The sequence below is a fragment of the Rhinolophus sinicus genome, linkage group LG05 (assembly GCF_036562045.2).
Source record: "Rhinolophus sinicus isolate RSC01 linkage group LG05, ASM3656204v1, whole genome shotgun sequence".
Classification (NCBI taxonomy): Eukaryota; Metazoa; Chordata; class Mammalia; order Chiroptera; family Rhinolophidae; genus Rhinolophus; species Rhinolophus sinicus.
In genome coordinates this window covers 130,090,471-130,117,221 of record NC_133755.1, presented here as the reverse complement: position 1 = coordinate 130,117,221, position 26,751 = coordinate 130,090,471, and the positions used below count along the sequence as shown (strand labels likewise).

At 36.2% G+C, this 26,751-nt stretch overlaps 1 long non-coding RNA gene across 4 annotated transcripts in view; it reads right to left on the bottom strand.

Moving 5' to 3' along the window:
• Positions 1–1,996: 1,996 nt before the first annotated feature.
• Positions 1,997–26,751, bottom strand: part of LOC109453591 (uncharacterized) — an 878,050-nt gene continuing 853,295 nt past the window's right edge. For all 4 annotated transcript variants that reach the window (XR_012496688.1, XR_012496691.1, XR_012496692.1 and 1 more), the window contains one exon: positions 1,997–11,507. This is a non-coding gene — a long non-coding RNA (uncharacterized LOC109453591). The remainder of the gene's footprint in view (positions 11,508–26,751) is intronic.

Sequence of the window (26,751 nt, the reverse complement as noted above, 5' to 3'; positions counted from 1 at the left end):
CTCAAACTATACCATACAGAGTTCCAACAGACAGGTCCACTTGCAGAGGAACTGATTGCCCCAAATAATAACCAGCATCAATCACCAGATCTGTGAGTAAGTGAATGTGCCTTCAGATGATTCTGTCCCCTTGAAGTTTTCCACCTGAGGTTGCAGTCACTATGAAACAGACAAACCATCCTGCTGTGTCATGTCCACGTTTGTGGTCCACATAAACCATGAGCATGATAAATGACTGTTTTATTACACTAAATTTTGGGGGTTAATTTTTTTTTTTTTTGCGCACAGCCATGGTAACTAAAAGATTTCTAATCATATGGTTCCTCATCTTATCCCAATGTCTCTTTCACCGGTGGTAACCCTTATCTTGAATCTCAAATTTATTACTCCCAACATTTCATGTTTATAGTCTTCATGTCATTTATATTTGTACCATATAAGAGTATACTTTTTTATTTTAGTTTTTTAAAGATAATGTTCTACCTTTGGATTTCTTTTTTCCACTCAATAATTTATTCTAAAATTAACTCACACTGATGCTTGTTAGTGTTTCATTTGTTTTGACTATGGTGTAATATTTTGTGTGACTGTACCACAATTAATTTATTTTTTCACATTTGAAAGTCATTTCATTAAGTTTTGCTATTATGAATAGTGCTGCTTTAAAGAGTCTAGGATATGTATAAGAGTGGAATTGCTGGGTAATATAAATGCTCAACATTAGGATGTAAATATTCAAATTAGTTGTACCTATTTCCTCCTCCTCCAGCAGTTTATGAGAAGTTTTGTAGATCTCAGAAAGGATTTGGATGAAAAGAAAAGCTATAAATTCAAATTCCCTGACCCTAATTAAAATGTTGCTTTTATCACGAGATTTCTTGCCTCATTGTGTTGATGTCTCTACATGTGCCATCATCATAGTCAGACAGTGATTTAGTCATTTTAACACACACACACACACACACACACACACACACAGAAAAGCATCTTGCTTTGCCGTTATGGACCCACATTCCTCTTTCCCTCCATCCCAGTTGATGATCCAGGTAATTTCTCCAATTCCCCTAACTCCTGAAAGAAAAGGAAGAAATGGGAAGGGTCAGGATATCAAGTCCAGACCTCCAGAGAAAAAGCACAAAGCTGACAAAAGAACCACTGGCTGGCTACTGAAGATTTCAAAGAATCAACCTCTTTCCAATTCAAGTGACTTGTGTTGATTGATTGATTTTTGCTGTTTCAGAACTAACACTGAAGGTTTTCATTTATTGGTACAGTGGTGATCTCATAACGCGCACTCCGGTGTGCAAAGCTGAAGTGGGAGGAACGCTTAAGAGACAAGCAGCTGCTGCTGCAAAACAGAAGTGAAGCCAGACGCGCACAGAATGCTTCTAAGTGAGCTCTGTTAGAGCAAATCAGGAGAAAGGACAGTAAAGCCATCAATGAAGAATAGAAAATACTAAGGTGTCTATATATTATTTTGAATGACCTCAATAATGTAGCAAATTGCAAATGTAACCTTGAGAATTGAAAGGGGAGAATTACGAAAGTATTGAAGATTTTTAGAAGTAGAAATTGACCAATTAAAAATCCTGTGCAATAGCCTCCTACTTCTTTAGTAAGCTATTGATTAGATGAAGAAAATTATTGAAAAGGACACCAAATAGAAAGATCAGTCTGTCTGCTGATATCTATCTATCCATCCATTCATCCGTCCATCCATTCATCTATCATGACAAAAGAAATATTAACAACTTTCCATGCATTATCTCACATTTTTTAAAAGTCCTTTTCTCAAGTACTAATTTTAACAAAAATTTACAAAATGTAAAAGATTAACGAAACTTTAATATCTATAAAGAAAACATATTTATAAACAAGTGAGACTCCCACAGGAATTTTTCCAGGAAAGCAATTGTATCTCACAGATAACAACATTGAAAAGCAATGTGTTCTTCAGCTCATTTATTTTAACACTGAGATGCAGCATTTAATTCAACCTTAAGACACAACTGACCATTCTATTTCGAGAAAATAACAAAATTCGATGTTTTCAGACATACATTTGTTGTGTCACTTTTATTTGGTTCACTGTGAGTACATCTTTATGGAAAGTGGCTCATTTTAGCACCCCAGAAATACTCTATAAATTCCCTATCTATGTAATGTAATTGTAAACTGAAACAAAAAGGGATCACATTTGAAAATAAGGTGGGGTAGAACAAAAAGAAGAAGAGTTTCATTCAGTGCTATGCCCTTGAATAATCAGGTTTCTAAAGCATATGCAGATAAAGCTAAGACCGTCTTTAAAATGTGCCGGACAGCTTTTCCTGACCTTTTCAGCAGAGGGCCTCTGAATGATAGGCCCACCCAGTAGCTCAAAACCTTTACACTTATGGCTCTTGGCTTCATTTATTTAAAATCAATACATAAATAATTGCATTTGATATTGGGCAGTGGGGGATTTATTTCAGAATCTTTTAAAATAGGAAACATTCTGTTTGAAAGAAAATGGATTAGATTAATCATGCTCTTCTGGGGTCCCCCAGACATTTCTGCTGAGACTGTCTCTCCCAGTGTAGTAATGGTTCTGTAAGCACTTGTCAACACTATCCCACAGCTAAATCATTTGCATTGTTGTGTTTGGATTGCAGAAGCTCAAAGCTATAAGCTTTATTTGCTTTGAACTATAATTACTTCCAGTTAGTATATTAACGATAAACAATATATACTAATAGGAGCCATTGATAACAAGAAGGTTGGTAAACAGGATTTTCTCCTATGTCTAAGTTTCCTATAGATACGTAAGTCTTATGATCTGACATCCCTACTCAGAGCTTTTGACTAAAAGTTGTCACTAAAAATATGACTGCTGAGAATTCTGTTAATCCTTATACTTTCAGCATAAGTAGTTATGTTTGGAGGTAATAGAGCAGTGATTAAGAGTTCAGACGTTAGCAATAGACAGCACATTGGTAGAAATCTACATGTTTCACTCGTTGGCTTTGCAACCTTGGGCCAGTTACCTAATTTTTCTCCTGGGTAGGATGAGTTCAGTACTAGCATCACCTTAGAGAGAGGTCATGAAGTTTAAATTAGATAATGTATGTAGAACACTTCCTATAGTGCCCATCATAGAGTAAGAGCTCAGTAAGTTGGGAGCTAATACAATTACTTCAACCTTGTTAGGCTACAGATATAAATTCATGCAATAAACTGTAATGTTAAAATATACTTAAGGTGAGTTTGAGACAGTGAAAGAACAAATCCCCCAGATGCTTAAACTATGCTTAATTCTAGGGGCAGACACCTTTGCATTGGAGGCATTGATGGGCAAACATATGGAAGAATGTCACTGAGTAATGGCAGGAATTCTTCCAGGGGATACTCAGTCTTAAACAGATTCTGGTTTCAGACTAAAGCTCCAGAGAGATGTAGTTGAGCATGCTAAAACTCAAAGTAAGCCACTTGGGAGAGTAACATCACCTATAGAACATATGGTTTCGTAGTAATAGAACTCAGTAGTAATAGAAAGAATTAAGGTAAACCAAAGACAATTGCTATAACTGAAGTCTGTGCAGTTGGAACACAGGGCTTTTCTTTAAGAAGTAGCTTAGAGAAGTAGAGGTGAGAAGACTGACAACCCTCTACAGTACTTCGTAGTTAAGCACTAAGACTTTGGACCCAGGACAACTTGGGTTTGCTTTTCCACACGACCACGTACTGGCTATGCGACTTTGTGCAAATTATTTAACCTTTCTGAATCGCAGTGTCTCATCTATAAAGTAAGGATAATAATGCCAATTGTATACAGTTGTGCTAAAGATTAAGTAGAACAGTGACTAGAAATTACCTTGTAGAGTTTCAGTTTATTATGAGCTCTGTATCTAGTAGCAATTATTACTTGGCATTTATCACATCGGCATTGTTATAAGGAAATAAATATCTGTTCATTCATTAGTGGATATTAACTGAGGAACTGTGTGACAGGCAGCATGCTGGTCTCATCAGAAAAAAAAATACTCTTCTGTACCTAAGGATGTTATAATAGAGAATCTACAGAAATGAAGAAAAAGGAATTTCTAAGTGGACTTGGGGACTTCAGGCCAGGCTTATTAAAGGAGTTAAGCTTAAATTAAGAGTGAGCAAATGAATAACGGGGGCCTGGAGACTTAGTTCCAGAGCGTCTTCCTGAGAGTGGGAACAACATTCACAGATGAAGCATGAGTGTGGGGTATGTTTGGGGTGGGGATACTGAACCTGACCAACACAGATCGGAATAGAAGGAAAACACAAAAATAAGATTTTAAACGTCAAAGGGGTCTAACACCAGGACATAAGTTCTATTTGTGCTTGTCTTAAGTCTTAATTAATTAGTGGGAATAACAAATTCACTTGCCAATACACAGACTGACCACTTAGCCTTTAGACTGAAAAATAAGTGTGACAATTATTGAGAAACAGTAATCTTCTTTTTCTCATTTTCCATGTTGTATTAATTTGATCTTTATCCTGCCTTCAACATCATTCTCATATTCCTACACTTATAAAAGAGAGAAATTCAAGGAAGAGGGGATAGTAAAGAAACATTTTGCAACTTAGCAAGATATAAGTAAAGGTATCGTATTAAAATACTGGTTATAAATGTACTGTATATATATTTATGTTGGTATTATGTATATAGATCATTGTATACAAGCTTGATTTTCCAGGAGTAAACTTGCTTCTGTTTTCATTTCTTTACATAAATTTATGGATAAATTAAATTGGTACCCAATTTCATGCTGAGCTGTACATATGATACCACATGAAATCTCAAACGACGATAAGTAACATTGTTCATTTCACATATGTAAGTTGTGAAACTCAGAAAGATAATGTAATTTGTTCAGTTTCAAAAAATAAGGAGCAGAACCTTTGGAACCTAAATCTGACAGATGTGAGCCTGAGGCCTGCTCTCTGTGTGACATTAGGCAGTGCTTTGCTGACACACAGGAGGGGCTGAGCCAAGAAGAGCCCACCAGCACTTCCTGCCAGAGTCTGAGTACCTGAATTGGCTTCCTAGATAAAGTAAGACCTACATTAAACAGGGTCTTATTAAACAACTGCTTTCTTAAGAACCATTTATCTCAGTTAATTTGACCCAGTGCTTCTCCAATGTTTGAAGAGTTAAAAGTGTTTTGTCTAATGATGTAATTATGTTATAAAGAGATAATTAAAACAGTGGGTATAAAAAAATAAAGCACTTGAGATTTTAACAAAAATAAAATGAACAAAGTGTCTTACTCTTGTTTATACCTCCAAATATTCCAAAGTAAAGTAAGAAATGTGCCATGGAAACTCAAGCATTAATCAAAGCAGCCATTGCCTTGTAAATGGAGCCATTAGAGTACTCCACTTAAGATGGACAGTCACCTGTTGCTTCCATTTTATTGTGTAAAAAAGTAATGTACAGTGTATGTCTGAATATAAGCGTCTGTAGTTAACTGATTTCCAAATGTCACAATGCGAGTTCGAATTCCTATAAAATGTTAGTGTATTAGTAGTCATAACATATTTCAAAATCATCCAGGAACAGAAATAGAGTCAGCTATATTATTAATTAACTCTACCATCGTGGTCCATCTAGGATAACAATAAGGCCAAACCTACTTGTCAACTCCATTGCTAGTACGCTATTCCAATCAAGATATCTATATTAGATGAATAAGTTAATAACTATCAATGAGTCAGATTTTGGAAAACATTGTACAACAAATGAGCATGTGACACAGAGTAACTTCAAAAATTCCATAAATACAGTGGAGCCTAAATATATAAACATTGAAGGTGCTTTCTGATAGTATTCTTAAAATTAAGAGGAGCATGTAATCTGCATTGTAAATTGAGAAGAAGATAATACACCCAAACTGATGTGTTGTGTGAGTAAGAAACTACAGTGAAAGATAACATGAGACAAAAGTAACAAAGAAGTTGTAATAAGGAGAAGAGGCTCTTGGGGAGAAAAGCCTCCAGCTGTTCTTAGCTTTGGTTAGTAAAGTGCTCTGAACACAGTAGGGACACAATCAATGCTGTGACCAATGGGCTCATAAATGTGCAGCATCTTGAAATTAATGATAACTTTAACATGTCTGAGGCCTTGAACTTATCTCATAAATTGGTCTTTGGAAAGAATAAAAGAAGAAAAATATTGTGTAATCAGGAAGTAATGAAGATCTTGTAAAAATAGCTATCTACAAAAGCAAGCTAAGTGAGTCCTTGGAAAGTCGGCGTATCTACAAATCAGCAGGTCCAGATGATACACCTTCTATCTGTGGGATGAAAGAAACTGGCAAGCATGCTAAGTGCATCATTTACAGTTATTTTTGAAAAACTGTGGGGATCTAGGGAGCTACAAGAGATGAAAGGGAAAGAAAATATAACACTCTACTTAAATTTACAAAAGAGATGAAAATGACCTCCAGAAAACTCAACAATAATTAAAGTTAAGGAAAAGGGGGATTTTCTAATGGCCTATATACAGATAACATTTTGAGAATATATTCATATCCAGAGAGAATCATTTTTAAGATTAAAATATAAAAGGACGTTGAATACAAAAGATTCTGAATGGAGTAACATTTCAAAAGAAGGTGATTTGTTTGCTTATAATTGTTGAGCAAAACAATTTTCTAAAATGAACTCTTACTACTTAAGCAAAAAAAAAAAAAAGTTGGAGAATGGTAAATAGTAATTACGAGTATGGAGTTATTTCAAAAATACTAAGGAAATGTGACAGTCTTTAATGTCATTTTTATGTAGATAAAATCATTGTTTTCATTGAAAAAAAGTTAATAGAATGCCTTTTATGTACTAAATGAGTGCTATATGCTGGGAGCGTAAGGATGAACAAGGCTGGCTCCCTGACCAATTACACAGGAGAAGAGCTTAATTAGCACAGGACTTCCACATAGTAAGCACTTAATAATGTTGATTACAATTATTATTATCAGTTATTCATTCTCAAAAATATCTTTACTTAGTGGAGAAGTTCTACTAGTTATCCTGTTTAGTCCGATCATCACCTTAATAACTAGATCGTGAGAGATAAAGGGGAATTCTGTGAAATTTTAAATGGCTTAGGGATGAGATGCAGTAGCAGCCTCACCCTTCCTCCTCCCTCCAGGAATGGTGACTCGTGGCTTCACTCAGTTCTGTGACCTTTTTTCACATTTCACTTATATAATCAGGAAAACTCTTACACGTGATGTGCATATAGACCGTATATTTCTTCCCTGGATTCCTACAGGAACTGGGGAACTCTAGCTTTAGTTTATGATGCTAAAGCCCTGTTTTGTACTGTAGACACGAATATCCATTTCAGAAATGCACTTAGCATTGAATGAAATTTCTTCTTAGTCGTTTTATGTTTTTTTCCCATATTTTGTGCAGTTGTGTCAACAGAAGGTATCCTGAACCTTGACATTTGCTAATGTTTCATCATCGAGATAGAGTATAATATGCCTTTCCTTTGTTTGAGTGTATTTTATTGATATGAATTAAAATGAGTTTTTCATATTTTTAAATTTCATATTTTGGTACAGGTATATCCTGGACCTTAGAATAAGGCAATTTGTGCATTGAAATGAATAATTTGTGAGATCATTTAAAGCAGATTGTATTAAATAATCTGTGAATTTTTTGTGAAATGTTTATTTTACATAGGAATTTTTATGCTCGTAATTTTGTTGGTTATAAACAGTAAAGAACTTGTGATTGTTGTGATACAGAGGATGCCAAAAAAATGTATACACATTTTAAGAAAGGAAATAAATATATTAAACTTGTAATACTCAGTATATACTGATAACAAAAGATGAATATAAGTCATGTGTATACTTTTTCTTTTTGGCATCCCTTGTATATAAATGAATGTTATCATTTGCTGAGGCCTTACTGTAAGCCAGGTACTGTGTTAAGTAGTAAGCATATTACTTAGTTTTCAAACAGCCTTTCAAGTTTATCTCATTGTTACGAACCTGCATAAGAAAATGTTGACATTCTGTCTTATTCAGAAACCTTGGCTCTTAAGTTCTGTGTTGCTAAAGCCTTCATGAAGTTGCCAAGTACAGATTCTCAGGATTACTGTCCTGAAATACATTATAAGGTGAGGGGGAGGGAAGAGTATATCTTAGTCTAATTCTGAAAGGACAGACACAACAAATGAATACTTGATTTCAAATAGAGATAAATGAAGATGGTATGTAAATGCTCATACAACAATGGATTGGAAGTGTGAGGTTCCGAAACCACAAACGACTAAAGAACCAAAAAGAGAGAAGCTAGCATTCTCTGTGCTAGGCCTTGGGGCATATTTTTAGCTACTCAAGAACCATGCAAGATAAGCATTTCACTATTTCCTTGACACTATGATGCCACTGATTATGACATCCAATACTTTTAATAATAGCATTTTTTTTTCAGGGAAAAGCTGTATATCAAATATACACACGGACTATAAGGTTCATCCCAATGATATAACTAAAATGTGGGGAAAATTTTTCATAGAACTGAGTAATTACAGTATAGTCTTCATTTTAACAGCTGTGGAAACTGAAGTTCAAAGAGCTTAACTTTCCCAAAGTCATAAGCCTACTCTTAGTAGCAATAAGAGTTGGGATTTATTGAGCACATACTATATAGCAGTCACTGCTCTAAGCACTTTTCAGACATTAACTATTTAAAACCTCACAGTAACCCTCTGAAGTAGGTACTTTTCTGCTCCCTGTTTTACAGATGAGAGAAGTGAGATACAAAAGTTAAGAAATGGATGGCTCTGTGGTTGAGAATCACCAAGGGCCCGCATGCCTCTGACCCTACATGCTAAGCTGTCCTGGCCAGCCTGAGCATCCGTCAGGCCCTGCTCTCCAGTCTCCAGAGATGCTTCCATTCCTGAGAATGACTAATGTTAGGACCTAGTTCTTTCTCTCTGGTCCACTAAAATTAACCTTTCAATAACTGGATCTTATTTTGAGCCATGGCAGCAAGCTTTTTCCATTTTCAAAGTTGAAATCTAAATCTAAATAAATCTTAAATCCCTGTTAACTTTCCTTTCAATCATTCTTTATATTGCCAGAAAAGCAGTCATTCTAGAACATTTTGTCATTTCACTGATATGATTCCCCCAAATCTTTAATCTCCTAATTGCTAAGTTCTTTTTTTTTTTTTTTTTTAGCTTATTATTCCAGAGACTTTAAGATCTGGCTCAGACTTTTTATGACCTTGTCTTTCACTGCTTACTGGTGAAGATGACAGGATCTTGTGTCATGCTATTTGGATATGAATCCAAGTCATGCCATTTGCTAGCTGTGACTTTAGGCAATTATTTTTGTTTCCTGGATTTCTGTTTCTTTATCTGTACTACAATGCTACCCACCCTGTAATGAGCACTTACTTTGTGCCAACCATTGTTTATTATCATATTTAATCCTTACAACAGCCCTATTTTACTTAATAGGAACTGAGGTCTGGAGCAGTTTTGTTAAATGATCAATACAGTTAGTTGAGAGAAAGAGAGAGAGAGACTCAAGATTTGAGCTTAAATCCTTTGAGAACCTCGACTTGGAATCATTCCTGTTTATTGACTTCCATGACATGGGTTCAACAATATCATTAGGATATGGGCTGTGGGCGAGCAGAACCCCCTGCCTCCTTCACTGCTCTGTCACTATTGGGTTTCTGAGCATGTGCATGTGCAGTGCACATTTCAGAAGAGATTCTTTAAAGAAAATTTGTTGGAAAGCCCTGAGTTATAGCTGCCATTTGGGAGATAATCAAGCACTGTTTATATCAACTGTGTGCCTTAAAGAGAGAGGAATTGTGCCTGGCATTTAGCTGAGGTTCAATAAATACTTGTTGATGAATTCACTGAATAATAAATTCATATCAGGTCATTTACAAAAGTATTACAGACAGCTACTCTCTGAGTATCAACCTGTGTGAAAGATCCCCGGGGGGCAAGTCTGCACGATCCAGCTTAGTCCAGAATGACCTGCTTTTAAGACACTCTTGCTGTTCCTCTCACGTGAATCAGCAGACAAGGAAAAGACCGACCACAGCCTCTGCTCCACATTCAAACATCACATTGGTTGCTTCTTGTTCACTGATTCTGTCTGGGATGCCAGGGAGCTCAGAGCTAAATGTGGTGCACACAGAGATTGTTACTCGTCATTTCTGGTATGATTATGTTCCCTCCTGCACTTCCTGACTCTGATGCATTTATCTTTATCTTAATGGTTTTCTCATACTTATATTTTTTATGCAAAGACACTTAAATTGTTTTTCAAAGTATGCAAGTTTACATATAATAGGCGAATAGATCATGAAATGTGTGTGAGTACTCGGCTTATTAATGTTGTATTCTCAGACTTCAGGCTCAGTCTGCTGAGGACCAAGGCACATATCCGATGTCTTTGTTCTCATTCATTGTCCTTGAGAGTGGACTTGTCTGTGTGAATGTTCTGTATTTCCTAGGTTCTTATAGAACTGTTGAAAACCAATTAAGAGAGTTTGCCGGGCAGTGCCTGCAACGTTCTGCTCATGTTTTTTATCACTCCTCAACGACCCCTGCTCATGTTAGTCATACTTTACACCATTTACAACTTTAACTAACCAAGCCACAAGCCAGTAGGGCTAGTTCATTTTGAAATATGTAAACTCCTTACCACTGAGGAATATAAAGTTATTTTCATTCAGAGAAAATAAATTGCTTTGATCTAAAAACTACAGAGATACCACATTGTATCTGAACAACACAAAACATATTTTCCAAGTCAGCTATTTTTGGTTTCAAATTCCAGCTTAGCTTTTCACGGTATGTAACGTCTCTTTGCCTCAGTTTCCTAATCCTTAAAATTGTCTGATAATGGCCTCTTCATAGGGTGATGGTGAGAATTCATTTGAAATAATAGATGTGAAATAGGACAGTTTTCATATTTTCCTCTCTTGTTCCTTGCTATAGTATTGTGAATGGTCACATGCATTACATTCTACTTATGTAGTACATGAATCATCAAACACATTTTTTTCTGAATAAGAGATAAGAAAAGGAGTAGAAGTAGAGAAACTACATAAAGAGGACAATCTTTTCTTCCATATTTAAGAGATAATAAAGTTGATTCTGTTGCTTCTGGGGGAATAACAACGGGCAGTGGTTACTAGTTAGGAAGCAGCTTTCAACCCCACAGATGGAGGAAAACTGTAATAATGATAGATTTCCAAACATTCAATGAGCTGGCTCTAAAATTGATGAGCTTCTCTTCATACAATGTGTTCACATGGATACTCATCTTCCAGAACTGAGGAGAGTCTTGCAAGTTGAGTGGGAGTTTAGACAACACGTCGTCTGAAGGGTGTCTCTAAGCACATATGCTGAATGTGAGAGCAATCTGACTGTGACATCTTTTCGGGGTTCCATGGCTCTGTTTATTATCTTCTTGAAGCTGCATCCTTGGTTGAATAGACCAATTTTCCTAGAGAAAAGAGGACCATTCTTCAGTCAAGGCTACATCTTAAGTTAAAGTTCTTAAATATATTCACATATTAAATGTTCATTGGGCTCCAGGCACAGTCCTAAATATGAAAGGAGGATTTAAAAAAAAGACATTTCCTCATCTGGCTATTATTTTATTTGTATATGTATATGTATACACACCTATATTTTCATCCAAAATTACAATTTTTTATGGAATGCCTTAAAATAGGTTTATGGTACTATTTTAGGCTCTGGTGATTTGCCAATACAGGCACTGCCTTCATATATTTTTACACCTAACTGGGAGAGACTGACAATAATATTTTATAAATAAACAGTATAATTTTATTTAACTTTTTTTTCATATTTAGAAAACCAAAATAAAGATTGGAAAATGTCAGTTTGAACTCCTTTTAAAACATAGGGCAAATCCCCCCTAAAATCCAGTCTCTGTGCAGGCTGCTGGACCACAGCTTCACCTTCCTCTCCCTCTCCTGACTCAAAAAGTGCAACATTTGTAGACTACCATCTTCAAGAAGCCTTTCTTGGTGGGGTCTAAACTATGATGGTTTTATCTACACCTTCTTCTGTGCTCAATATAATGTACATTCAGATAGGTAAACCAATCTGGCATGGTTCACCTCCATGCAGGTAGATGTGTTCTTCCGTTTTGCTTGATGAGCATTTATACAGCTGCTGTCCTTGGCAAGACCCAGACTTCAGTGGTAACCAGAGCTTAGAATTTCAAAGTTTTGAAGATGACAGATGATTACTGCATGGTGCCTGTTAGTTATCTCCAATTGTTCATCTCTTTTAAGTATATCTTTTGCCTGTACTTCAATATACATCAGAGGATAAATAAAGAGGAAAGGAAAAATGGGGTCACACTAATAATTAGACCTTATAATTACTGAGTGCTGACCACATGCCATGCTCCATGGTGTGTGCTTTATGTACTTTAGCTTAGGTAATCCTTATAAAAACCCCATGAGGTAAGCATTGTTATCTCCATTTGTACTGGAAGAAATCAAGACACTGTGTAAAGTAATGTGTCCAAGCTCATTCATTCAGAGAGTGCAAAACCAGCACAGACGCTCATGCCTCCCCATCCTATGCAGTGACTCTCCCCCACCTCCTTCCTGCTCCAGCCTTAGGATGAAAAGAGATGTGGACTTAAAGAGTGACTCTGTGTACCATGGCTACACAGAGCTACGTGCCCTAAAAGTGAGTCACTGCAGGTAGCGTTAGCCATATGCGTAGCCACACAGCTGTGACAGAAAAGTAGTTTTTCAAAGAAATAACATTGCAAGTTTTTCTTAAAAGGCTTTTCTTTAATGAATATACCTTTTTGTCTCACTAGGCTGTCAATTTCTTTCTGATTTTCCTCTCTGTGTTTACCTTAAAAAATACATTCTTTCATCTCCCCTGAATTGGTTTAGTAATTTAGAGGAAAAGTTGGCTGATAAATCATCTCTATATGGAAGAATGAAACATCTCTTAATTCAAGGAAAAAATATTTTAGGTGACTATCTGCTGACAAAAATTTTGTTACTTCTGAGAGGTTATCTGAAGAGAATTCACAATATAAATGATAGAGTGTAAAGTATTTCTAATCTTTGAAGAGAAGCCATCATTATCTGAATGATTTTATGTTAGTATTGAAAACCCAACAAAATAAAAGTTAGTATTTAGAGTATAACAACAGAATTGGGAAAATACAAGAAGGTAAGAAAGGGAAAAGGTAGAAGAAAGAAAGAACAGTTAATTTACAGATAAGAAGGAACTGTTATCCAAACCATCAATGGACACTTGAATCTACAGTTGTCGTTCTTACTCCACTTAAAACTTTTTGTTCAAAAGTGTATCCTAAGTTAGACTTTCCCTGACCACAGTATTTAAAATAACATCTGCATTTTCTATCCCTTTATCTTTAAAATTTTCCCAGTAATTAGTATTTGCTATTTTGCAAAATATTTAAGTATATTTTTCTCATGTATTTATTGTCAAATTTCCCATTAGAATATCAGTTTGTGAAATAGAGACTATATTTTATTCACTACTTTATCCACAACTCCTAAAAGTGAGCCTAGCATAGGCTAGGCACTCAGTCAAACACGTTGACTCAATCACTAGAATTTTTTTTAATCTCACATATTCTCAACACATAACCCTGGGTAACAAGTTGTAGTCCAATTTGTTGCACATACTCATGTATATGCACTCATATAAAAATCATTCTTCTTTTTCAGTAATAATCTGAGTGCCAGATTATCTTATGCAAAAAGATCTACATTATAGGTGCACAGAAGAAGTTGCAGTAATACAGATAGTATGATCCTAATTTCATATTAATAAAACTCAGAGCATAAGAAACAACAAAAGTAAGAGGAAGGACTGAGGGACTTGATCATCTTTCAAAAGATGGCTTGCTACAGTCTTTTTGACACCAGACTTCATTATTTTGAGGGGATGTCCAAGTTATAATTACAAAGGGATGAAACTTTAGTCATTGCATTCCATTTTTCACGGAATTTTAGACTTGATTCTATACTACATACTATATTCTGACTGTGTAACCTCTATGCTTCAGAGCCCAAAACACAAAGGATATTCTAATGCTTTGTCTAATACTGAACAGAAGGGCATGTCCACTTTCAGTCCATGGTCACATGCAGTGTGTTATAACAGTGGTCTTGGGCATGCTCTTCCTTGATACCTCTGATTGCATTAGTTATTTGATGTGAATCCTCTGATTCATAATGTTTGGGACTCTAATTATTGTCCTCATTATTTCAATGCAACCATGCAAATTAGTACAAGCTATACACTGGAGGTTTAAAAAAAAAAAAAAAAAACAAGACCAAGCCAAGAAGATATTGATGCATAAGTAGTAGGATTTCAACAACAGGAAATGGAACATGGCTCCTAGTGTCGATAGTGCTTAGATGTTATTGCTCATTGGCATTGGATCAATTGTCTCTGATAGGAAGAAGGAAATGGAGAGAAAGGCGCTTTCTAGGTTCTCCCGATGCTCCCATGTCCATCAGAATAAGACATGAAGAAATTCATTATATAAATTCATTGTCTAAATGTGATGATTATGAATGAACAAAATGCCAGAGAGGAACAAGGGGACAGAGCTTCAGAGCAACTAAGAAAAGACTGTAGCTAAGTTCTCATAGACTGCAGTGTGTTGGCAGTTGCCAGTACATTATCACTATGAAACATGCGTTTCACATCGAGGTTATGTAGAGGAAAGAGACCTGAGCTGAGGCCAGCACATCTAGAGTGGATTTCTCACTCACTGCTTCTAAGTCTTTGGCCCTCAGGCAGAGCTCATTTGTAACATCTGGACTGTAACGTCTATTTCACTGGGCAGTGGTAAGGATTATATGGGGTAAAATGTGGAAGTGCTTAGCATGGAGTTTAGCAGTGACTAGTCTGCATAAATGTCAGCTATCTCAGAAGGTACCTCCCATGCGATGAGTCTATTGAGGTGGAAATATAGTAGTCAGAGTGTGCTTTGTGGCTTCTGGAAATCAGATTTATAATTATAATTCACATATATGTGTGAATGTGTGTATCATTCTGGTGCCTGTGTCCCAAGAGTCAGAGAAATATGTCCTTCAATAGGGACTGCAAATAATGACTAAAATGTTAAGGGCCTTGAAGGCCAGGATTATGGTGTATGCCTTCTTGGTTGTTTTCCACACTACCTGGCAGTGTTAAATATTTAATGATTATGAAATGAACCAGATTTACTCAATAGAGGAAAAAACATGAAGAGTCTCTGATGAATATTTCCATAAATATTTCTGATTTACAGAAGATTGCCAAATCTTTAGGAGAAAAATCAACCTAGGCTATGTTACCGCTTGCGATAAGAAACAACACCCAAATCTTAGCAACATAGCACAGAGGTCTCCTTCATGTTCATGTTCCATGTCTATTGTGGGTCAGTTGTGGCTCTGCTCCTCTTCTTGTTCCAGGACCCACGCAGATGGAGTGTCCCTTTATTGGACTATTGCCAGACTAGCAGAAGAGGGATAAGAATGTGATAGACACACAGAACGATTTTCAAAACTTTTGATATGTCACATGCCACTCTGCGCACATTTCATTGGCCAAAGGAAATTATGTGGCCTCTTCTGACATAGAATCCTTTTTCTGGGAGGGGCACTGCCAGTTAAATGACTAAATCTGAAATCATGGGAAAGTAAAATCCAACCCAGGGGAGGACTGCAAGTACTCTGAATTATAATATAGTATACCAAAGTTAATAAAACAAAGAGCCAATCTGGAGACAAAAGAAAATCAAAGTAAAAAAGAAATTCCTACACTACCTGCCTGAACTGTAACATTCAAATCAAATTAACCTAAAAATAGTACATTTTACACGTGTAAGGATTTGTGGTGCCTCCAATGTGCATCTTGGTTACAGACTCGGTGGCTACTATCCTCCGATGCTATTTTTTAACCTTTTCTCAATTTACTGAAAGGCGTGTTCTCCATAGTTGAGCTACTAACAAGACCCATTTCATAAGAGGACCAGTGTGTCATCTTGATTACCAAAGAGGGAGGATGGACACGTCATCTCGAATATCACACTACTGAGCAGAGCCAACTACAGATGAGGACTTCAAATCTCTGAGCCCAAGCCAGTGTGTCTGTCTCCTTGCCAACTAACCAGAGTTGAATAGTTAGCTTAAAATTGATTGATGGTAAGTAAAATACTTTTATGGCCTAAAAAGTGCGCACATTTTCTTCTATCTCATTAATGTCTATATCCTAAGAACTATGTCCCGTATCCTGTCTAGAATTGTTAGCTCTGATTTCCCTTTGAAATTTTAACCATTTGCCTCTTCACTACACTCCATGAACCAGATAATAAAAATGTCACTTATTTTGGTTTCTCTTATTAAAGTGTTTTGAAACTGGTTCACTCCTCCCCACCCCTTCTTCTCCTCCCCTCTGTTGTTGCTCACTCAGAACTTACAGGAATGCAACCATAGCCAAGATCTCCAAATGAGGTGTGATTGCTTTCCTTAGAAAATTACTTCACACTTTAATTATTTTTCTGACATTTTCACCAATAAACAATCACAAGTTTTCAAACAACCCAACATAGAGTTTGAACTCTGAGCCTGGAGGTTAGGAAGCCTTTCATTTATCTCTGTCCACATGATCGGAGTTATTGGTTACTTGCTTTTCAATGAAGACCCATTACAGGAAAATTATATTCCGAGGTAGTCACATTTAATGAATTTTGCTTAATCTTTGCCTACATTTGATTTGCTAAATTTCACACTCATGGCATTTTCTTTTTTCTTTTTTTTTTAATTTTCATTGATAGAAGCTGCAAAATTGCCTGAAAAGCTATTGTAGTTCAATATGGTTGTCTCCCTTGACATTTACATGCACCTCAACTTTATTTATTTTTCTGCATAGTAGCTAGATGCCTGGCTGGAGAAATGAAGATCGCACATTCAGCAATTTATGCAATCCCAGACACGAGACTATTTTACTGTCTGATGAATAATTAGCAATGTGCGTGAAGATAGAATATAGAGTAACTTGCCTGACTTTGGGCAAAAACAGATTAGAATGACAAATAGTCAGACTCTAGGGTCAAATGCTTTGCCAGTAGTTGCATATGTTTATGCCAAAATACATAAAGAAATGTCACTTCAGCACATGAGTGATGACAAACACTCCAAGTGAGGCTGCAGTTCATCAATCATTTCAAATGCGCAGATTGGGTTTACCTATATAAACAAAAGCAATAAAACTACTCAAAGCCTCACCTTAAACAATTCAAGCATGACACAAACACTGTTACTGCACAGTCAAGCCCCATTTTACTTGAGAAGCAGTCAGAAAGGACCCGACAAACTATGATTTATTAAGATTAATAAAGCCCATCTTCAATAAAAAAAGTTCTGCTAATATTTTGCATAAATATGGGAATCTCATTCAGCATCATAGCACATCAAAAAGCATATGTGGCAGGGAGTGTGATTAACGAATCTGAAAACTGGATTCACAGTCATTCTCAACAAAGTTTCCGGTTCAGGGTGTGGAGCATAGAGAAAGCTTGAAGCAAGAATCCACAACAGGTCGGTTGCTCTGAGCTCAGTTTTAATGATTCATTAAAAATAAGGTGAATTAATAAAACTATTACACATTTCCAAGACATTTTTTCCCTCCTTAGGATGGATGCTTTTGAACCATTGATTCTCTAAACCTTTGCTAATGTTTCAGGAGAATGAATACTATATGCATATTATTGTCACTCCTTGGTTAAAAGAAGGCTAAGAGGGTCAAGGCCATAGGTCATTGGGCAGAAGTGAAGTCAGATGTTCATTCAAGTTCACATACCATCTCTGTTCTTTGAGAAGGTGCATTGTAAGCATGAGAAATTATAATTTGCTCAATTACCTATGTTCTTATTCTCCTCTTGCACCTGTGCTGGGTCTGACACTAATGCTATGATTGGCTATTTAGAAACCACAAGAAGAAGTGTAAGGCAGTGATGCCAATGCTCTATAATTAAAGAAAATTCTGCTCAGAGGAAGCAACACAATCTAATCGTGATCAGTGAAGGCTCTTCTAAGTCGCCCCATAGAGAAGTTAAATGGTTTGATTCCTGAAATGAGGAACTGGGTTTAGTTGAACTAGAAATGCTCACATTTAAACTTAAATTTAACAAAATTTGAGGAACTTTCTCTCCCCTTAATTTTACTGAAATTTTAAGATGAATAGAATGACAAGGGGAAGAGATCTCTGTTCAGAATATCAGAATGCTTTTGGCAAGTTTGTTTTGTTTGTTTGTATGTTTTATTTTGGCTAATTTTGTAGATTCAGAGGGGTTTAAAGATTTCAGAAATTTAACCCATATCTGAAATGAACCAAATGCCTTACCAGAGATCATTTTGTGGTCTTGCCTCCGGAGAAGTAGAAAAAAACTCAATGGGTTTCAAGATGTGTCTTTTAAAGTGCAGAAAACAAGACTGACCTGATGATAATGCTCAAACAGAAAAGTTGATTGAAATGAATTTGCCAAACTCTCTAAAATGATAGAAAAATGGGAAATGCATCTTTAGGGTTGACACAGAAATGCTACTTTAAAACGGCTACAGATTGATTGATTTGTCTAATTGGTCCTTCTTAGGCTAAATGTCCCAGGCCATCCACATTCCTTGAAAATAACAGTGCATTAAGAATCAAGGAACTGGGGCATAAACTAAGTTTTGCCACAAATTTAATAACCAGTTGGACATTTGCTGGGCAGAGATAAACTGAAAACGGACAAATTCAAAGATGAAACAAGACCCTGTCTCCAAAGAACTCACAGTTCAGCGAGGAAAAACTTATTACTATTTCCCTCAAAAATTGGAGTTACCATTTATAAAAAGAAGAGATTTGAGTCATGGAAAGCTTTGTGTAAACTTTGGCTTCATTACTGTCCGGACCCAATTACTGTGAAGCTTAAATTGCTTGTTTTCAGCCTCCTTTTTCCAAGTGTCATTAAATTTTAATTCAGCTCTCCCCCCCAAAAACCTGTTTGTATCAAATTAAAAGGGCAAGTGGAATTTTTCTTGACAAGTCTAAGAAGACAAGTTCAGCTGATAGCTGATATGCACAGATATACACGTGCATGTGCAAACATATACACATATAATATATTTAATATCTATATATACTGTGGGTGCCATATAAATGTATACACATTTTAAGAAATGTTAACATTTTGGTCAACGTTGCTCAAGCTGTAGTTCTCTGTAACCAGAAGTGTCTGGACGCTGATGGTAACCACTTTGAGCTCCTCTTGTAATTGCAGAAGTCAAACATGACTTGTATTCGTCTTTTGTTCTCAGTATATATTAATACAGTTTTTTCCTTAAAATATGTATACATTTTGATGCATATATATATATATATATATATATATATATATATATATCAAAATGCTTTGTAGAAGATATTGATGATATAGGTAGAACCCAGTAACCTCTGTCTTAGTCTGACTTTCTCTAAAAAGCAGAGCCTTTTATTTGGGGCCAGATAATTGCTTGTTGTAGGGGCTGTTGTATATATTGTAGGAATTTTAGCAGCATCCTGGCCTCTACTCACTAGATATCAATCAAAACTGTCTCCTGACATTGCCAAGTATCCTCAAGAAATGGGAGGGGGGGGAGCAAAATCACTCACAGCTGAGAGCCACGGGCATAATGTGACACCCAGTAGGAGGAAATGTTAACCCATAGATATGTTATTAAGCTAATCACTGCTGAGGCAAGTGGGACTCTGTTTTACTGGGGACTCTCTGAAGTGTATAAGATACAACACTGGTTTATTCACCTGAAGGGTGGAAGAAGGCTGCATATATCCTTTTTGTCACATCTGTCCTTGGTGAAGGGTCATCCCATGGGGACTTGACTCATTATATTCCTTTGTGTTTGTGTCAGAATGGCTTGGTTGGTTCGCATGGGCATCATAAAAGTCATTAAATGAGCCCTGGGTCAAAAAGCAGTTCCACTGAGGCCAGGGGTTTTAGGCTACATCTGTGTGAAATCAGTTGCCACATCCATTTTTGGGGTAGAAAGTGGTTGAAGGGATGTACTGTCCTAATTGTGTCAGATGTAGCCAAAAGATACATTATGCTACTATTCAAGACACTGGTACTCCTGGAGGGGTGTAGTTGTGGGAACTGCAGGAAAACAAAACACTCTGGGCTGTAATTCAATGTTCTGGCCATTATTTTTCCTCTCTATGCATTTAGAAGACAGTAAAGTACATATGTGGGTGTATATGTATAATTTGGGAATTTTTCTCTCTAGAAAGCAAGAACAACTAGCTGGACCAAGGAGACACAGAAAATATTCACAAAGTAGAATGTGCCTAAAATAGAGATGCTGCATTAAAATTAATATTCGCCCTAGTCAATGACTTTGGATTTTGCCCTTTAATTCATGCATTTAAAATGTATTTAAACTGTAATATCAGGTAAGAGAAACACATGGAAATTGTGTCAAATTCTTACTGAGTAGTGAAATGTGAGGTGCATAAAAATAAGACAAAAAGGATGAAATCCAATTAAAATTTCACAGGAAATTTGCTGCAAGAATATATTTAGTAAAAAAGCCTAATCACAGTTTTTCAAGTAAAATGAAATTTACATTTGCATTTGAATGTTGTTTCTTTTTAACATAAAGCTTTAGTTCACAAGGTGCATGTTTAACTACATGTTATATATTTACAACGTTAAAAGACAAGAATGTATGCATATATAGATATACACATATGTATGCATTTATACACACACTAGAATTCTCTTCCACTTTTCATTTAGCTTATTAAAAATGAATACAAACAGACTCTGCGCTCCAGGACCCTCTAAGAGCTTATAGCCTGTAGCAGCTTTCAAGATAACAGCTTCTTCAACCAGAGGGGTTCTGACTTCTCGGTCAGACTGTTTGAAGTTTCCAAGGCTTGGGGAGAGGGTGGTCTTTTCAGAAAAAGCCAGTATTTCAAAGAAAAGACATACCTTTTTTCCCCCTCTTTAGTGCCAAGATTTGAAAATGCTCTGAAGAGGGGGAAAAAAGCCATCTTCCCTTTAAAATGCAGTATGCCTCTGAAGAGCCCCATCCCTCTGCTTGGCAGACTCCAGAGGCGCTCTCTGCCAAGACCTCTGCGCTCAGAGGCCCTGGGCCATATCCTGAACCAACTATTCAGGTTCTTCTCATAATAATGCCTGAAAATGAATTGTCATGAAAGAGTCCTGTGCTGCAGGAAGCTTATTTATCCAACACACAAATTGTGTTGGAATGATGTCCATTAAGGCCGATGTGAATTATTTATTCTTAAATACCTATAAACTACTTCTTCGATCTGTACTTCACAATTCTTATTTGAAGGAAGGATGTAATTTAAGTGTGATAAAACCATTGTAATACAATATATATATTTTTTTCTCCAAATCCCCAAAGCATCTACTGAAGACGATTATCCTTCAAAAGGAAGAGACCTGGTGTCTGAAACCTTGCCTGACCTTGGCCAAGCTACTTAACTTCTTGGACTTGAATTCTCTCATTTGTTGGATGAAGCCATGTCACAGGATTGTTGTGAAAATTAAATGATGTAATGTCTATTAAGTATTTGACACAGAGAAGGCATAGACCTGTGTTAGTTCCTTTCCCCATCATTTAGTCATTAAATAATAACTCTATATTGGCATCTCAAGCCTCATTTGTTAAATTTGTGAAACAGCAAAGAGCACCTACCTCAGAGGGCTGTGGAAAGAGTAAATGAAGGAACTGATGTAAGGGATTTGGCACGACCCTTGCTTTATAATAACTGCTATATGTACAGCAGGGTAGTGAGTGCAAAGGAAAAATTTAGGAAGACTGTGTACATTTCATTTTTCCTTCAAATTCCTTAGCCAATTGAAAATCCATCAACAATAAATATGTATGCTAGCAATTAAGTAGATCTCTTAAAATTTTATTTCATATATGAGAAGAACTGGTTTTCCTAAAAATGATTGCAAAGCAAGCACCTGGGGGAAAACTAATTCTTCTCTCTACCTCAAATGGCAACACAATTTCTCTCTCTCTCTCTCTCTCTTTCTCCCCTTTTATCTTTGTCTCAGAGAGACAGAGGGGTCCCCTTGTAAGTCTTATATAAACAATATTTTATAAGTTTCTGTAATTGATTATAGAGTTTTGACAAAAATTCATGCAGCACTCTAGCACGAAGAGAAGAAGATGGAGAAGGAGGATAAGGGGGAAAGAAACAAAGCCAGTGGTCACCACACCAATCTAGAAGAACTAAACCAAGGAGCAGAGACTTACAGAATAAAAATAAATGAAAATTAGCTCTATTTGTGCAAGATTGAAGCTAGAAAACCTGCAGACAAGAAAATCAAATCCGGTGGAGTCAAAGGTTCTTTCAGTCTTGTCTAGTATAGCTTGGACACAGGCAGCAGGCAGAGTCAGGGTTGGATTGCTCAGCCAATAAACACATTTTGTCAGGGACCCTTCCACACTCCACTCAGTGAGCAGTGGTAGAACTGGATCTCTTATAAAAGATTTGAGCTCAGCATTCAGACATAAAAATAAGAAAAAATGAGAAAGATGGCTGTCTTAGCTTGGGCTGCCATAACAAAATGCCATAGACATGGCAGCCTCAACAAGAAAAAAATCGCTTTCCCATAATTCTGGAAGCTGGGAAGTCTGAAATCAAGGTTCTAGCAGGGTTGGGTTCCTGGTGAGAACTCTCTTCTTGGCTCATGGATGGCCACCTTCTCTCTCTGTCCTGACATGGTGGAGAAAGGGAAATCTGGGGTCTCTTCCTCTTCATATAAAGCGTCAGCCCTATCAGTTAGGGCTCTAACCTTATGACCTCATTTAAACTTAATTACCCCCTCATAGTGCCTATCTCCAAATACAGTCATACTGAGGGGTAGGACTTCAACATATAATTTTTGGGGGATGGAGGGGTGGGCAGCATGCAATTCATTCCATAGCAATAGGGATTTAGAAAATTTGGGTCCAATTCCAGTTTGATAACTATCTATGTGTCCTTGAATTGATCATTTAAACTTTGTGAGCCTCACATTCCTCACCTGTAAAAAGGAATAGGATGGAGGTTTATTGTTTGTTGGGTGAGGGATTTCCAAGGACGCTTTTAGCTTTAGTAAGTTCAGATTTCATCATTATGAATTTTGGTATAAACTGGCTTTACAGATTCTTGCAATCTAAATACCACATAGTTAGACTGCATGAATAAAGATTAATCTAAAATGTCTAAGAGATGATCAAGCTTAAAATAGAACAAGAGAAAAGGAGAGAAACTTTAGTAGATCAAATGGAAGAGCAAACACAAGTGTAATATTGCCAACAGCTGGAAGGGGTGGCGGCAGCAGCAGATGGACTGACCTAGCAGCTTCAAGATAAGATGTGATTGCTCGTTTAGCTAAAAAATATCTGGATTCTTGTTGCCAAAATTCTACCCTTTTTGAAACAAAACAAAACAAAACAAAATGAAATAAAACAAACCCAAGTATTCCAATCAGTCTTTTTAGACAGGAACAAAAGTGTCATGATGTAGTTCCTAGTTTGATTCAGACCCACTCTCACCATTAATCTTTGAACGCATATCCTTATTAACAACAACTAATTCTTTGCAACTATCATTGTCAAACTTTGGTGATACTCAGATTACTTTCTACCCTTTCTAGTACTTTTAAAACAATAATAATAATGAAAAACTGCAAAACTATAGAACAACAGTTGCGGTGAGCTTGTCAGAGAGACAGAGACAAAGATAGGGATAAATCATATTTAAGATAATTTAAAACTGGTGATCAAAGGAGTGATTTCTAGTTGATAGAAAAACTTTAAAACTTAAGCACTTTGGGTCCAGTGAAAAAAATATGACAGTAATTGTCATAGCAACTTTCTGTATTACACTGAATTCTACAGGATTAGAAATCCAAGAACATATTCAGTAAAGCCACTGTTATCTGGTTTATTATAGCTACCAGAATTCACTCCCAGAGCAACAGAACCAAGGTCACTGGCAGCCCTGAGGAAGTAGGAGAGACAAATCCTACAGACAAAGATGAGAAGCTCAGTAGTGCAGAATTACGGAATATTGGATGAATTTTCTCCACCCAGCATCCTAACTAGTGAGGAATACCTTCTTCCTCTTTAAGGTAACTTTTTTTTTTTTTTTTTTTTTTTTTTGCCCTGGCATGGACAGAGAACATTTGCTTTAGCTTTTAAAAAAAATAAAAAAATGAAAAGAATGTGTGCTCTAATGGAAGAATCAAATTATATCAGAAAAGGAAGCACTTTAAGCTTTATTGCTGTAGATCACTCTGCCTCCAGCTGTGAAACTGATTGATGTTTAAAGCCCCTGAGGCATTGGCAGCTGTGGTGGCTGCTTCAAATAAGAAAAAAAAATGTGTGTGAGTGTGCATGTGGGTGTGAGTCAATGAGTGTAAGCGTTGTAGGTGGGGTAAGGAACTATACAGGTAAAATTTATTTTCATAACTTTCCTCTAAAGATTCTTCACATCTTTCTTCTCATATAGATGGACAGAAAGATACTTAGATTAGATGTTTAATAGATATTCAGACAGATAAATCGAAAAGTGTATATACAGAGGGTGCCAAGAAATGTATATGCATTTTAAGAAAGGAAAAACTGTACTAAAATTGTAATACTCAATATATACCAACAACAAAAGATGAATACAAGTCACGTTTGACTTCTGCAATTATAAGAGGTGCTCAAAGTGGTTACCATCAGTGTAATTTTAACACGTTGCATACGGATCACGAGAATCTTCACGAGGGATTTAAACCCCGCCGTATGCAATGTGTTAATAGTTTTTTCCTTTATTAAAATGTGTATACATTTTTTGGCACCCTCTGTATACTATATGTGTGGAATATAAGTACATATGTGGAATATATGTTTTATATACATATACATATACATATACATATACATATACATATACATATACATATACATATATATATATATATATATATATATATATATATATATATATATATATATGAGGGGGGGAGATCTGTGTGCTCAATTAGATGACTACTTACTTCTATACCACTAAGTGAATGGTGGATGAGTAGTTAAAGCCAATAAGTGGTAAGGTTCTTGGTCTTATTTAATACACACTAACTTAATTCAGCATAGGAAAAAATTCAATAAATACTTGCAAGTATAATTGAATTGAATTACAAAGATGCCTAGACTAGAAGCAATGGTTCTCTTTTGATTTCCCAATGCAAACATTAGACCCAAGGACTATTTATTATATGACAAAGAATAAGACATTGCTGAGAGGGACTATACTTCTATCAACTAACTGATATATTTGTTAAATTTACACCTTCCATCCAGCATTACAGCTGGAAACACATAGGTTGGGAGTGGAAAACTTTCTGTCCCATAATTTAGGTTGATGATCAAAAACAACATTTCATATTGGTTACATTTGCATAAAATATGTCAAGATTTTATCTACTGCCTAAAAAAACCTACAAATGTCCTCCATGTCTCTACTTTTTTATGCTCAATCCAAGAGACCAAAGCTATGATATGACAAGGACACTTTCCTTTTTACTGAAGTAGTAATAGGAAAAAACAGAGTATTTGCATGTATGAGTATGTGGGAATCCTGGAACAGACACATCTGAAAAGGAAGAGATATAGTCTAGCACCAACGATGTAAACTTCTTTCAAAATAGGACTAAAGATATGTTTTTAAAAATGCTGTCAACTGGGTGAGGATCAAGTAGTATGAGATCGTTGGAACTCTTACTGTAGGATGAGTTTTTGAAATCTCAACCATTCATGAGAGTATAATAGTGTTTTTAATTGGACCTCTTAGTACTCTTCAGTGAGCACTTTTCCCAGAGAGAAAACCCTCTAATCCCATTATAAGCCTGCGGTATTCCTTCCTGCTGTCTACTGAAGGCTTTCTGCACATTGCCTTCAAAATTTTTCAACTTGCCTTTTTTTTTTTTTTTTTTTAATAATTTTATTCCTGCATGGTGAGTTAAATAGTTTAAATTGATTTCTGAGACCTATCAGCCTGGAAATTAAAAATTTATTAAGAACGTTTCAAAGGAATGCCTGTGCTTATTTTTTCTCACCCATAACTTTCATATTGTTTCCAGCTCTCCTCCCAGAGCTTGTAAACAGAGGCCTCAAAAGACTGTTGGAAGAGACATAAGCTGTTTTTATCATGAAAATAATTGTAAAGTTGTATCTTTGTTGCATAGACAAATATTGTTACTGCCTTCCTAGTGGCATAACTTAAATGGAGAAGCGTATGACCCTTGTGCAAGATGCATCTTTAATGATTTTGTTTCTTTTGTGAAATATTCTTTGTTCCTACACTGGATGTGTTAATTTAATTCTCTTGCAGTTCAGGTAATAATTCCCAGTTCTCTTTCTCCTAACTCTCCAATACAAACACTAACTCCCCATCATCCTTATGGGTTGGATCACGATCTGCCATGGCACATATCACCTGTTTCCTTCCTTCTGATCCGTAGTAGGGGAGAAATCAGTCTGACTCAGCCTCAACAAGAGTATCAACTCCAGTGCTTCCATATAAGAGGGGTTACGGGTAGAAATCTAGAAGCAGAGAGAGCTACTTGTCTTATGTCTGCATCTGTTCAGAAATACACTGTTTTAAAT